This window comes from Mesocricetus auratus, unplaced genomic scaffold, assembly GCF_017639785.1.
Source record: "Mesocricetus auratus isolate SY011 unplaced genomic scaffold, BCM_Maur_2.0 Super-Scaffold_100010, whole genome shotgun sequence".
Classification (NCBI taxonomy): Eukaryota; Metazoa; Chordata; class Mammalia; order Rodentia; family Cricetidae; genus Mesocricetus; species Mesocricetus auratus.
This window is the reverse complement of record NW_024429194.1, coordinates 10,528,108-10,540,923: the sequence shown is the minus strand read 5'-3', so window position 1 is coordinate 10,540,923 and position 12,816 is coordinate 10,528,108.

Here is a 12,816-nt window from a genome sequence, read left to right as displayed (position 1 = left end):
AGGGGCAGCCTTTGGATATGCTTGTTTCTGACGTCAGGAAATTGAATCTGAAGGTAGCGTTTAATTACCCTCAGTAACTCTGAGCCTGAATCTGTCTGTTCCTGTCTCACCATGTGACATCTGGCCAGGTGATTCCTGCATGCCATTAGCCATGATGCATTCATGATGGGGGAAGTCCTGTGTATATGTTAATAAAGCACTGTTGGCCAATAGGGAATCAAGATAGGTGGGACTAGGAGTCAAGGAGTACTCTGGGTAGGAGAAACACAGAGAGTCAAGATATAACTGCCATAGGGATAAGAAGCCCGGAAACTTCTCCGGTAAGAGAAATACTTAGATTAACAATTATGGGATAAATACTTAAGTTAGAACTAGCCAGTAAGAAACAAGCAAGGCCAACAGCTTCATAATTAATACAGCATCTTGTGTGTTATTTGGGGATTACAATGCGGTAGAGCCCAGGAGACTGGGCAGGTGATAAACCAAAGCAGCTAGCAAGGAAAACCCTCCCTTTACACACTCACCCATCTCCAAATTAGTAAGGATACCTAATCTTGTACTTGCTGTCCCCAAAACAAGAACCAAAGAAGACAATTTCTTTATAAATTTTCCAGCTGTAGGCATTTTGTTATAGCACTTAAAAGTTAGACAGATAGACATATATAAGATTTAGTAATTACAATACTTTTTCGAGTTACTTAAGACAAATGAATAACAGCTAATGTTTGAATATGAAACCTTACACCCTTTGAAAAAATTTTGAGAATAATGTATAATATAAATTTCTTATGTTTATATTTATTTAACATGACCTAATTTACTTCCTGTCTCAGGATAAAAGAAATGTGTATGTCAAATGTTTGTATCACAGAGCAGTAAAATGAGCAAAGTGATACCGTGCAATGATTGCCTTATAACACCTGGGCAGACTTGTTTAAATGGTAGTTCCTTAAAAAAAATCTCAGGTCTCCTGGTTTTTGTTAATTAAAAGCTGCATTGATATCAGAGAAGCTCTGTCTCTATGGCTGTATGTACCCAAACGCTCCTCTTTTTCATTTCAAATTTAAAACCTTCCCTGAGTGTACTTTGATTTAATGTAGTGAGTTGGAATCTGTAGTATCAGGCATTGGCATTTTGGTTTACTATTATTATGGAGAAGGCTGGTATCATATGAGAACAGGAAGGTTTCTTTTACTGTTATTTTAGATAATTGAGTATTGTTGGTAAAATTGTGCAAAGAAATAAATCCAGAAAACAATTAAAGAGAAACATTACCCAGTTTGAGGAGAAGAAGGAGAAAGTAGGAGGAAAAGTGGGGACTAGAAGGAGAACTAGGAGAATGCTAAAAGAAAGTGGGGGAGGGAGAGGCAGCCATAACTGAGCTGTCTTGCACATCAGCCAGTGAGCAAACTTGGCATCACCATCACACATTTTACGTACATGACAAACCTATCCATATAGTATAGAATATATGTGAGCACTGCTAGCCCTTGACTTTAAAGGCATCTTTGCTTTTGTTAGATGTAGAATGCAACCTTCCCGATAGCCTGGTTCCAGAGCCACATCAGTCCCAAATGAACACAGTGGAGGCTATATTCATTATGATGCCGTTGGCCGTTTGCTTTTTTTTTTATTGGCTATCTCTGACTTACATTTTTAATCCATAATTGTCAATCTAAGTATTTCTCTTACTGGAGAAAGGGTGAACCTCTTACTTCTATGGCAGCTACATGATGTCTGCCTGTGTCTCTCTTTCCCTAAATCCTCCTCAACTCCTAGTTCCACCTATCTTGCTTCCCTATTGGCCAACAGTGCTTTATTGACACATACACAGGACTAACCCATCAGTTAGAACGTTTAGTTCCCAAAGTATGTTGCCTTGAGTGGAACACAATTACTCATAAATACTACAAACAGGCATTCAAGCCTTCTCCACTTTGAAGGGAAGTTTCTTGAACTTGTTCTGTTATGCCTTGATCCCTAGAGAATACGTGCGTGTTTTAAAATCATCACTGACTGTTCTTGTTGCCTCTGTCCTCTCTCTGGTGGGTTTGCTCCCATGGAATTTTTCGTCCCAACTTGTGCTTTGTAAGTAGCTCTTCATTTCTGAACTAGAATTCCAAACAAAGGACAACACTCTTGAACTGTTAACTTCAGTATTATTGTGACATTGAATACAACCTTGACTTTTTTGTCTGAATGGGGAAGGCCGGAATGCTTCATTTTGAAACTTCTAAATTTCATTAACAAGCATATGCTTTGTGTTTGTGTTTTGATCTCTTATTTAATTGCTAGGTATTTCACCTGTATCTGTCTCTGGAAATCTCTTCAGTCATTGTTAATTTACATGCTTGCTTGTTAAATCATATATTTTTCTATTACATGTTTTTGGTTCATTTTAGACCTTCATGAACTGAACGTTTTTGTTTTTCCTCTCCTACATTCTACAGCCAATATTCCTTTGACTATATCAACATAAAGGATAGATTAATTATTTCACTAGGAAGACAGCGATATCCATTTACAGTGTCCTCGTGGGCATCACAGCTGTACAGTTTTCTAAATGAGTATAAGAGTCAATGCCCAGAGGATGTGTCAGAAAAATGGCAGAGGCAAAAAATGAAGTACAATTAGATTATGGTGTTTTAAGCATAGTGTTCTTATAATTCATAAGATAAATGGATTTGTGATACATTTAGATTATGAAAACATAAAGAAACGAATCATATCACTCAAGTCTAAAATTAAAACATAAATACTTTGAGTAGACTTAGACTTCTTTTTTCCTGTATGTTTCCTAAAATTTAGTTCTTATCTTGTTTTTATTTGCTGTCCTAATATGTCTTTTAATGTACTGTTAGCATAGAACACACCTCTAATTTCTTTTGAAATCCAGCCTTCTCTGCTTCCTACTTTCAGATCCAGAAAATATCCTAAAATACTTAATAGTATTGCTTAAGTTTTATTCAACCTTCACCTGTCTGCACACAGTAGGTGCTTAACTAATATTTGTGCAAACATTGCATGAATTACTATTAACTCATTTATTCTATCTTCATGCTGGAATAATAGTCAACAGCCCGGTAAATTTGTTTCTCTGTGTTTTTGAGAGAAAAAAACATCAAGTATATCTCTTCATATAGACTTCACATTATTACTAAATCCTCTAAGCCTTACCATTACACAGGCTGGCAGGAGAGATAACCCACTAACGTGTGGATTATAAAAGACTTGTCAATCAGTAGCATCTGCAGAATGTTTAAGCTATCATTTGACCTAGCAATTTACCTTCCAGTAAATTCTATTTCAAGTGTGTCACTCATTTGGGAAATTACAGCATTCTCATTCATAATATTAAACTGGAGGCTACATTATATCTAACACTAGATAAAGAAATAAATTATGAAAGTGTACTGTAATAAAAAACATAGAAGCCTAATTTGGGGATAGGTGTCCATAAACTCATAATGTATAATTTCACGAAGGTAGCATTTTAAAATTTATGTATGAAAATCTCTATTCCTATGTTTTGTACACATTTTTATGAGCTTATAAAATCACTTGTTAGATAATGGCAAAGAAGTGGATCGTTGACTTGTGTGCATCCCCCAGTGTTGAAACATCATAATAATCACTTTCACTAATAACATCAATGGGCATTAGAAAAGCATTCGAGTATTTGTACTTTATCAAGTTTTCTAAAATTATAACATTTGCTTGTAACATATTACTTACTTATTTTTTCCTTTTTGAAAAATATTATCATGAATACCTATTAATTTTACAAATTAAAGATTTTTCACTGCAGTTTTCCTGTACACCCATGAGCTGCACATTAATCTTGCCTGCCTATGCTTCTCATCCTTCTCCCAGCTATGCTTCATAGCATCCTTTTTAGTTCCTCAAAATTTGTTTCTTGACTAAGTGCATTTTACCCTCCCAATCTCTTGTGACCACTATTTCATCCCATACTCTCATGAATTTTCTTATTAATTTCCTTAAGAATCTGAAAGCATGCCAAATGTGTCACAGTGTTTTCCTGGTTCTACCCAAAATGATTTTTTTCCATCTGATACATTTTTTTGAAACTGACAAGATATCATTCTCATTATTGATGACTAGGATTTTATTGTATAGATAAGATATAAAATGATCCATATTTTGACTGTTGTGAATACCCAGATAGTATATTTGGAGATTCAAGGAGCTTAGGTAGAAAGATTTGACGTTGCTTGAACACAGACACTGGCTGAGTTGATGGGTCCCATGGTACCTCTGATTTTGAATCATTAAACCTCTCATGTTGTGTTCTTCTAGTAGTGTATGAATTTCTCTTTAGTCAAGAGTCTTGACATGACTGTAAGTATCTCTACTGATTTATTTTGTAATAATTACATGCTTTCAGATTTAATATTGGATCATTGATTCATTTTAATCAGCTTTTACATGTATAAAATGATTGAAGAGCTATAGTTTTTTTACTTCTGCACATTCCAGTGTTTTTAAGATAGTATTTTGTGGGGTTGTTGATAAGGGAGCCCTGCCTTTTTTCTAATCTGTACTCCTGGTTCAAGTCTTATTAAACCAATTGTTAAGATAAGCATTGATTGATTACTGTGTTACCCATTTTTTCAGTCTGTGTGTTCATTTTTACACCAGTGATAGGTTGTTTTAGTAATTTGCACTTTGTTATATGATTTAATTTCAGGTATTCTAAAGCACATAGTTTTTTCTCTTTGCTTATGACTCATTTGGTTATTCTAGGGCTTGTTTGTGATTTATTTACTTTAGGATTTTTTCCTTTTTTGTGAAAAAAAGTCTTTGAAAGTTTGATGGAAGTTTGTGGAATTTATTAAACACGAACTAGCATAGAAATTACAATGATATAAATTATTCAGATTCATAACAGAATATCTTCATTTTTATATGTGTGTTGTATAATTTCTTTGTTGGACGTGTTATACTTTTCATTGTAGAGTACTTTCACTTAGTTAAATTCATTCCATTGTAGTTATTATAAATGGATTTATTTCTTTATTTGTTGTCTTAAATAGTAATAGAACTATTTTTATGATGTTATTTTTTAACTTGTCATTTTACTGATTTTGTTGATAGTCTGTAAGTTTTTATGGAATGTTTGGGTTTCTTGTAGTATGGAATCATGTCATATTCAACGCATACAACCTAATTTTATCCTTCTACTTTATATGACTCTGATTTATCTATTTCTTTTGCATTATTATTACTAAGAATACCAATACTTCATTACATATTACTGGAAAGCGGGAATCCTTGTGTTGTTACTGAGCTTAAAAGAACAACTTTTCCCAATCTGTATGATATTGGCAATGTGTTTTTCATATGCTCTGTTAATAAATTTTAGTTGTGTTTCTTTTATACTTATTTTTTGAGAAATCCTCTCATGAAGGAAATTTGAACCTTCTCAAATTCAATTTTTGCCTTTATTGAAATGAAGGTATAATTTTCCTCCTTAAATCTGTTTATATATACCATCAATGTACTTATTTGTAAATGTTAAGTTATCTGTGTATCCCTCAGGCAAATCATGATCATCATGGGTGCTGTTCTTTTTGATATGCCTACTAAGCAAAGATATAAAAAATTGTTTTATCTATTCATTCCAATGAACTAGTTATTTTTAAGTTTTACTTTCTATAACAACTACATAAACTCTTCCCCTAATTTAAGAATTTTATATTTATCTTTTTCAATTTTACATGATTTATCTTGTGAGACATTTTGTCACTACCAAAAATGTTTTTCAGGAATCATTTTAATAATAAATTCAACCTCTGACCATACAAATATAATCCATTTTCACTGGTCCTTTATTTCCCGCAAATAAGCCACAACTTCTTAGAAAGTGAAATCAAGCAGGTTTTTTAAAATATACATTCAAGGAATGAACTAGTTTGCACAGTGTTTGATTTACTTTCTTGGTTTTTCACATAGCAATAATGAATGCATTTTGATAAGATCTGCGAGGTAGCTGTGACAAAATGCATCTGAAACCAAGGCTGCTACAGAGACTAAGCAGTATTGTAACTTGAGCTAATGAGGTTATGGTCAACCCAAGCTACAAAGAGACAACCCACCTAAAAGGAAAGGCTGCATATCTTCTATTTGTAGAAAAGTAAAATTTTTATAAGAAAGTTTCAAGCAAGTTTAATTAACTCAGAGAAGAGAAAAGTTGGAGTATAAATTAAGTGTTTCAATATTTATATACAACCACTACAAAAACAAAATAATAATAATAAAGCTAAAATAATTCTATAATGTTAAAGAATGTCTTTTTATTTGATATTAGCCCTTTGAATGTAGTCTGGGAGGAAGTCACAAATATAAGTTACATGTCTTCTGATATTTAACTGTATCTAATTAATTGTTAATAAATAATTAAAATAACATATCCTGATATTTTCATAATAGTTCATACAGATTCAGTGTCTCCTGTTATTTCACTAATAACAATCAAATATTTCCCATTGCTTGATATTAAAACAACAATACACTTAGCACTCACTGTAGCATCATATTATCAGTAACAGATCATAAGAATGATTGAAACTCTTCCCTGAATAATAAAATAGTATACCAGGCAAAGAAATTATTTCCTCTTTGAAGACTCGCTTAAATATTTACATAAAATGTTGTAATTATAAAATTGCTACATATAGTTTTCGGTCATTGCCTTGGCTAAAAACAGTGTCATAAAATTGAAAAATGTAGTAAGATTCTGTATAACACTATAATTATATTTCGACCTCAACACTCATGCCACAGATTTGAACAAGCTCTTGACTCACAGTTACAACCATAGCATCTGATAAACCTAACTTAAGGTCCAATTATATGAAGCACTTAAAATATATATGCGAGTTTGCAATATTTTACCTAAGTTATTCCACCTCTAATGATATTTACATGATTTTCAAATCAGAAATTTGAATGTAAAATTATGTATATATAGGCAGTAAATGATAAAATTGTAATTGAGTATTAAATAAACATTCAAGAGATTTCATAGATAATGACTACCACATACAGCTTCCTATAAATTTAAAAAGATATAACATGAAACACAGGGTTTACATAGTTTAGTAGGTCCATAATATTTTTCTGTATACTTATATTAAACATATATATCTATATTTGTATTGTCACATTTATATAAACATGGATGTCTGTAAATGTGGTACAGTAAAGCATTTCTCTGCACTCATAAAAGTTCATTGCTTCTATATGCACAGTTGTTATTAGTTGTTTAACCATGAGCAACTATGTATGTGTTTCTAAGGCTTTTAATGTGCATACATATACAGATGTGTGCACATGTGCACATATGTGTATGTATAGAAAATATATGTTTTGTAAATTATACCTGTTATGAAAAGTCTATCATATAACACTTGGTGTCAAACAAGTTACCAGAGAATTGCCTCAGGATTGAAATTATCCAAAACTCAGTGCTGTGGACCCAAGTTTCATTTTATCCCTTTAAAAATATTGAGAAAAGAGAAAAGTAAAGCATGCATACCAATCCATGACTGAACTTAAGTGTACCAAAAGCCTTCAATTTGAAAGTATAGATCAATTTTCATTTGCATAAGTAGACTCATAGTAATCAGAAAACTAAATGCAAACAGTAGTAAAGTATGTAGTTGGTTCTATGATAAATAGGAGAGAAATGGCTTAATAGCAAAAGCCATAATTATCCACAGTGCTCAGTTTACAATTAGTTTTCTTTGACAGTTATAGTCATAAATGCCAGCTTTAATCATGTGTTCAGGTTGAATTAGGTCTTGCCAATGCTGGAAAAGATCTAATCCGCTTTCTTTCCTACTCATAATGAAATAATAATGCAAATTCACTACAGTGATGGGACAACCCATGTGAATTTATTATAGGCTTGGGGAAGTCTCTTGAAAGGGATAAATTCTTTCTGGGTATAGACTTGAGGTAATTCAAACCAGAAAGGAAAAAAATGCAGCTGTCATCAGAGGCCAGGATATGGAATGGATTTAATTTGTATGAATAGGCTTTTTAATAAGTATAACAGGGCAAAGCTCTCACTATAGTTGGGGAATATTACTGCTGTCAATTTCTAGGTCTGGATGTACTAACTTTATTTGGGAAGATGAGGCCATTTCCAAAACCCATCACTTGCAAGCACTCTGACCTCTCTATCAGCATATTCTGCTGAAACCACAATGAATAGATCTAACTGAGGAGTAGAGGAAACAGTTCCAACTGACCAGCATCAAATGTGAGCTGAGAACTCCAAATTGCACAAAACAGTAGCAGAGAACATACATTGCCCCTCCATTTGTGAAGACACATGTCTATATAATACTGCCTAAAGGGTTAAAAATCTTTTTAAATCAACATAAGTAATCATAATAAAAGTTTCAAAAAACAATATTAAAATCTAGGCTTCTATTATATCAACCCACAAGGAGCCGACATCTGATTATTATAAATATTGCAGGCTAATAAAGCCCACATTGCTTGGCTTAAAGACATACGCTCTCTTCATAGGCTCCAAGACCATTTCAACCTCAATCTCAAATTACTTTCAACTATGCCAATGACAGCAAAACCAAAATGTAGAAATATTATGTGATTTGGATAATGACATAGATTAGCTTGGCAAAAGGTTTAATAATGAGCTTTGGAGTATTTAGTGTGTGATGTGACACATACAAATAAAATTTTAAATATCTCAGGTCTTAAATATCTATGTTCCACAATCTATTCATTGGACTCATTGCTTATATTTACCTTATATTAATAAATATATAATATCTATTTAATGTTTGCATTGTTTCGATAAACAAAATATTCAAATGTGTTACTTATGAAAGTTACCGGACTGTTCTGATGTTTTAAGTTTCCATTGAGACACAAAATAACTGGCTGTGTTATTGTAGTTTCATATGTATTTACCATGCCTCTTTACAAAGCATGGTAAGTAACCCTTGTTTTACAGATATAGTTATTCTCTGATCTAATCTAGTTTCCATTCCCACTCATTACTCGCATCCATTTCCCTTTCCCTCCTCACCATTCCTTATCTTCTTGCAGCACAATTGTTCTGCTTCACGTCTTACCATTTCGTGTTCTAGGTTACACATCTGAGAGAAAAATTGGTGGTGGTTTTTCTTCCTGAATATGTTTTATTATGCTTTACATATCATTCATTTTTATGACAAAGTAAGTCCAGTAATACTTCACGAAACATTTTCTAAATCAGTAAGTGGGTAATCAAAGAGGAAATTACAGACTAATGAAACACTCTTTAGTAAGTGCTACGAGGTTGATGAGTAAGTCTAAGAAAACATTTTACTGTTCTTTCGTTCGCCTTCATCGCGAGAATCCCATTTCTCATGAGTTGGCAGCGAGTGTGTTCCATCCAGCAATGCATGTCGGTACCTGCCATCCTCCAATAGCACGCGAGAGTTGTACTGTTTGCAGCCCTGTGTGCAGTCTCTACGTCGTTCAGCAAAGGGAGCTTCTGCGCTGGAACTACCTTATTACAGCGGCTCTGTGGTCAGCAGCCCCACATACGGATGTGTCCCAATCCACCACAGAAAGGGAGAAAGCAAGAAGAGGCAGAGGGGAGGAGTCACTCAAAAGCTCCATGATTGTCACTGAGAAGGTGTGAGTTTGACAAGAAAGGGTATGAGTAGTACAAGGCAACATTTATAGTGAATTTCTATTTAATACATTAAACGTCGCAAGGTCCAATCAGCAGCAGTATAGAAATTAGGTAAAGATGTTCACAGAGTAAATACCTCAAATATTATTGCACAAGTTACAGTTTAACTAATGTACTTATTCCAATTGGAATCTTGGAAATGAAAATGCTGAATTATGTAGTGCATATTATAAAAAGAAACAGCTAATGAATTCTGAAGATAGGGACTTCAGGAGAAATGCAGCAAACGTCAATTAGGATGTAGATGAAGCATCACCCAGGTTTTCCATGTTCCACATAAGTAGTCAATAGTGGCACCAATGCATTTTTCAACCATGCAGAGCAAGTTTAACTGGGTTTATTCAGACTATTTCAAGTTAAAAAATCTAAAGTAACTACAGCTTAATGGTCTGCATTAAATGCCATGCATTATAATTTAATTGCTCAGTCTAAATTAGCACTAAAATAATATTAGCAATCATAATTTTTACTATTTTTATGCCTGTGTGATAGACAGGGTCACTTGCAAATTGTTATTACTGTGTGAAGAATAAGGTCAGAGAAAATTAGTGATGACACTTAAATTTTTACTCAAGTAGTGTTTGTATGGCTAATGAATACAAATAAAAAGTATGCTCTGAACCAGAAATGTTTTAAGGTAGGTTGTCTCACAATTAATGAAGAAAAATGACATATATTTTGGTTTTGGAGTATGAAATGAAGATTTTTTTTCTTGCCTGCATAATATTCCATGGTGCTTACCCTCCATTCCCTTTTCATTACTTTTATTATATACCAAACACACAGAGCCTGAGACAAGAAGAGTGAGGTGGTGATCAGGTCACAGCCAATTCATTACAAGACTGGGATTGTAGAGAAATATAAAATGATGGTATACATTTGTAACTTACTAAATGAGAGTTTCGAATTTCAAATTACTTTCTTAATTACGAATCCATCAGAAAATGAAGGCTTCCATTGTTCTTTCCATATTTTATTTGGTTTTTATGGAGATTTTTAAAAAAGAACTCAAGCAGCTTGCTGCCACAGAACCAGCATGGTTGTTTGGGTGGATGCAGAGCATGGGAAAGACTTGCTTGTACAGCACCCATAGCCCTATTATTATTATTATTATCATCATCATTTGAAAATTCCCCTATTTGCAATGCCATGATCACAAGATCACAAAAGTTGGCAGAAATGATTGGTTTATCTGCATCCTAGTAATGGATGAAATAGGAAGGTGTGATGGTAACAGGACTAAACTTTCCAATGAGTGTCTTAAAGTAACTCATGGTAAGGTCATTTAGCCAATACCTAGCCTACAGATAGGAGGCCACCATGAATGAAACAAGGTGTGTGATGGAGAGTAGTTACTGATGTCACTAGAAGTGCAGGTTCATTCATTCGTGATCTACTGCTGCAAAACCTAAGGATGTGACAAATTCTATTCTTTGTATTTGAGCAGATTTGAGTCTTGCTTTGCTTCCCTCACCAATTATCCCCTTAAAACCCTTTCTTAACAAACACTGACACATAGCTGTCTTCTTCATTGAAAATGAGTGAGGGTGTGTAACAGGTGAGGATCTGTACAGTTGTGCAAGGCACAAGAAGAAACTTCCCAATTCTGAATGGAGTTGCACTTCAGAATTAAGTCATGAAGAAATAAATAATATCTATTTTATTTTTCTTAGAGTTATACTTGGCATAAAGTGCTATATATCAAGCCAGTTCTCTAGACATCTTTGTCTAAATTGAATTAGGAAAATTATATTTGAGTTTATATATCTTTAGAATATTTATATCTTTTACAAGTCTAGCTGTTTATGTAATAAAGTAATTTAAATTTTATGCCTGTATATGTTTCAAAATTAAAGTGTGGACTCAATTTTAATATTTTCTAATATCCACATTTTAGGAATTCTCAGGATATTACTTTTATATAGTTATTTTCTAAGTATTTACAAGCATATATTGTATTATACTTGTCTTATAAAAGAACTTATGATTTAAATAAGTTTAATACTAAAGTCATCATGTCTTTAAAATTCAACACATGTTTGCTGAACACCTGCATGGTAACAGGGAATCCAGATGATGGGAGAGCAGGCGCATATAAGAACAACTAGTGAAAACCCATGGCACCCCCATCCTTCAGGTACAAAAACAGGCAAGAAATAAGAAGTCAGGAATATCTATCTCATCAGAATTCTTCAGATTTATTATGATGGATAGAAGATATAGCACTTTAATGTTTAAAATAGCAAAACTCTTCTTCCTGAAGAAATCATGTGCTGAAAACCAGGGTGAAGCATTTCGGGAATGCATGACTAGGGACCTTCTAACATGCTTAGTAGTTTAACTTATCTATGGTTTCCAAATTGCTGGCATGATTCGGGGTGGCAGAACCTGGAAGGCAGGACCTTGTCAGAGGAAGTACGTCACTGAGGAAAGCAGGACCCTGTAAAGGATCACTTGTTGCTCCTTCCTCCCTGTCACTCTCTGTCCCTGAGAGCTCTGAGATCTGCTGCCTCCATCACATGTGAGCTATGGAACCTCTGAAACTTTTGAACCTACTAACTTCCCTTTATGGATGTTCTCTCTCATGTGCTTTTCACAGTGACCTAAAGCAAACTAGAATTTAATATTGGTGAGTGAGTTTGGGAATTCAAGATGAAACTTTTCTTAAAATTGTGCCACAACTTCCTCACCTCCCTGTATTTCACAATAATCCCTCTGTCCCCCACCTGTACCCTTCCCCATTCTCACAAAACCAACAAAAAATAAAATCAACACAAAAGGAGAAGTATTAAGAAAATGTATCAGTATGCACACACGCACATGCCCATACACAAACACACAATCACACACACACACACACACACACACACACACAACAAATAAACAACAACAAAACATAGAGTCCAGTTTATATATTATCAACGCCTGGGCATAAGGCTAACATAAAACTTTAAAAGATAGTGCATGCTACAGTTTCATGATGGGTAAACTTTTTGAAAGATCTTCACTGTACTTGGAAACATTATGAAGACTCTGGCAGAAAGGTAGTAGGGTAAATTGTGTAAATGTTATTGGAG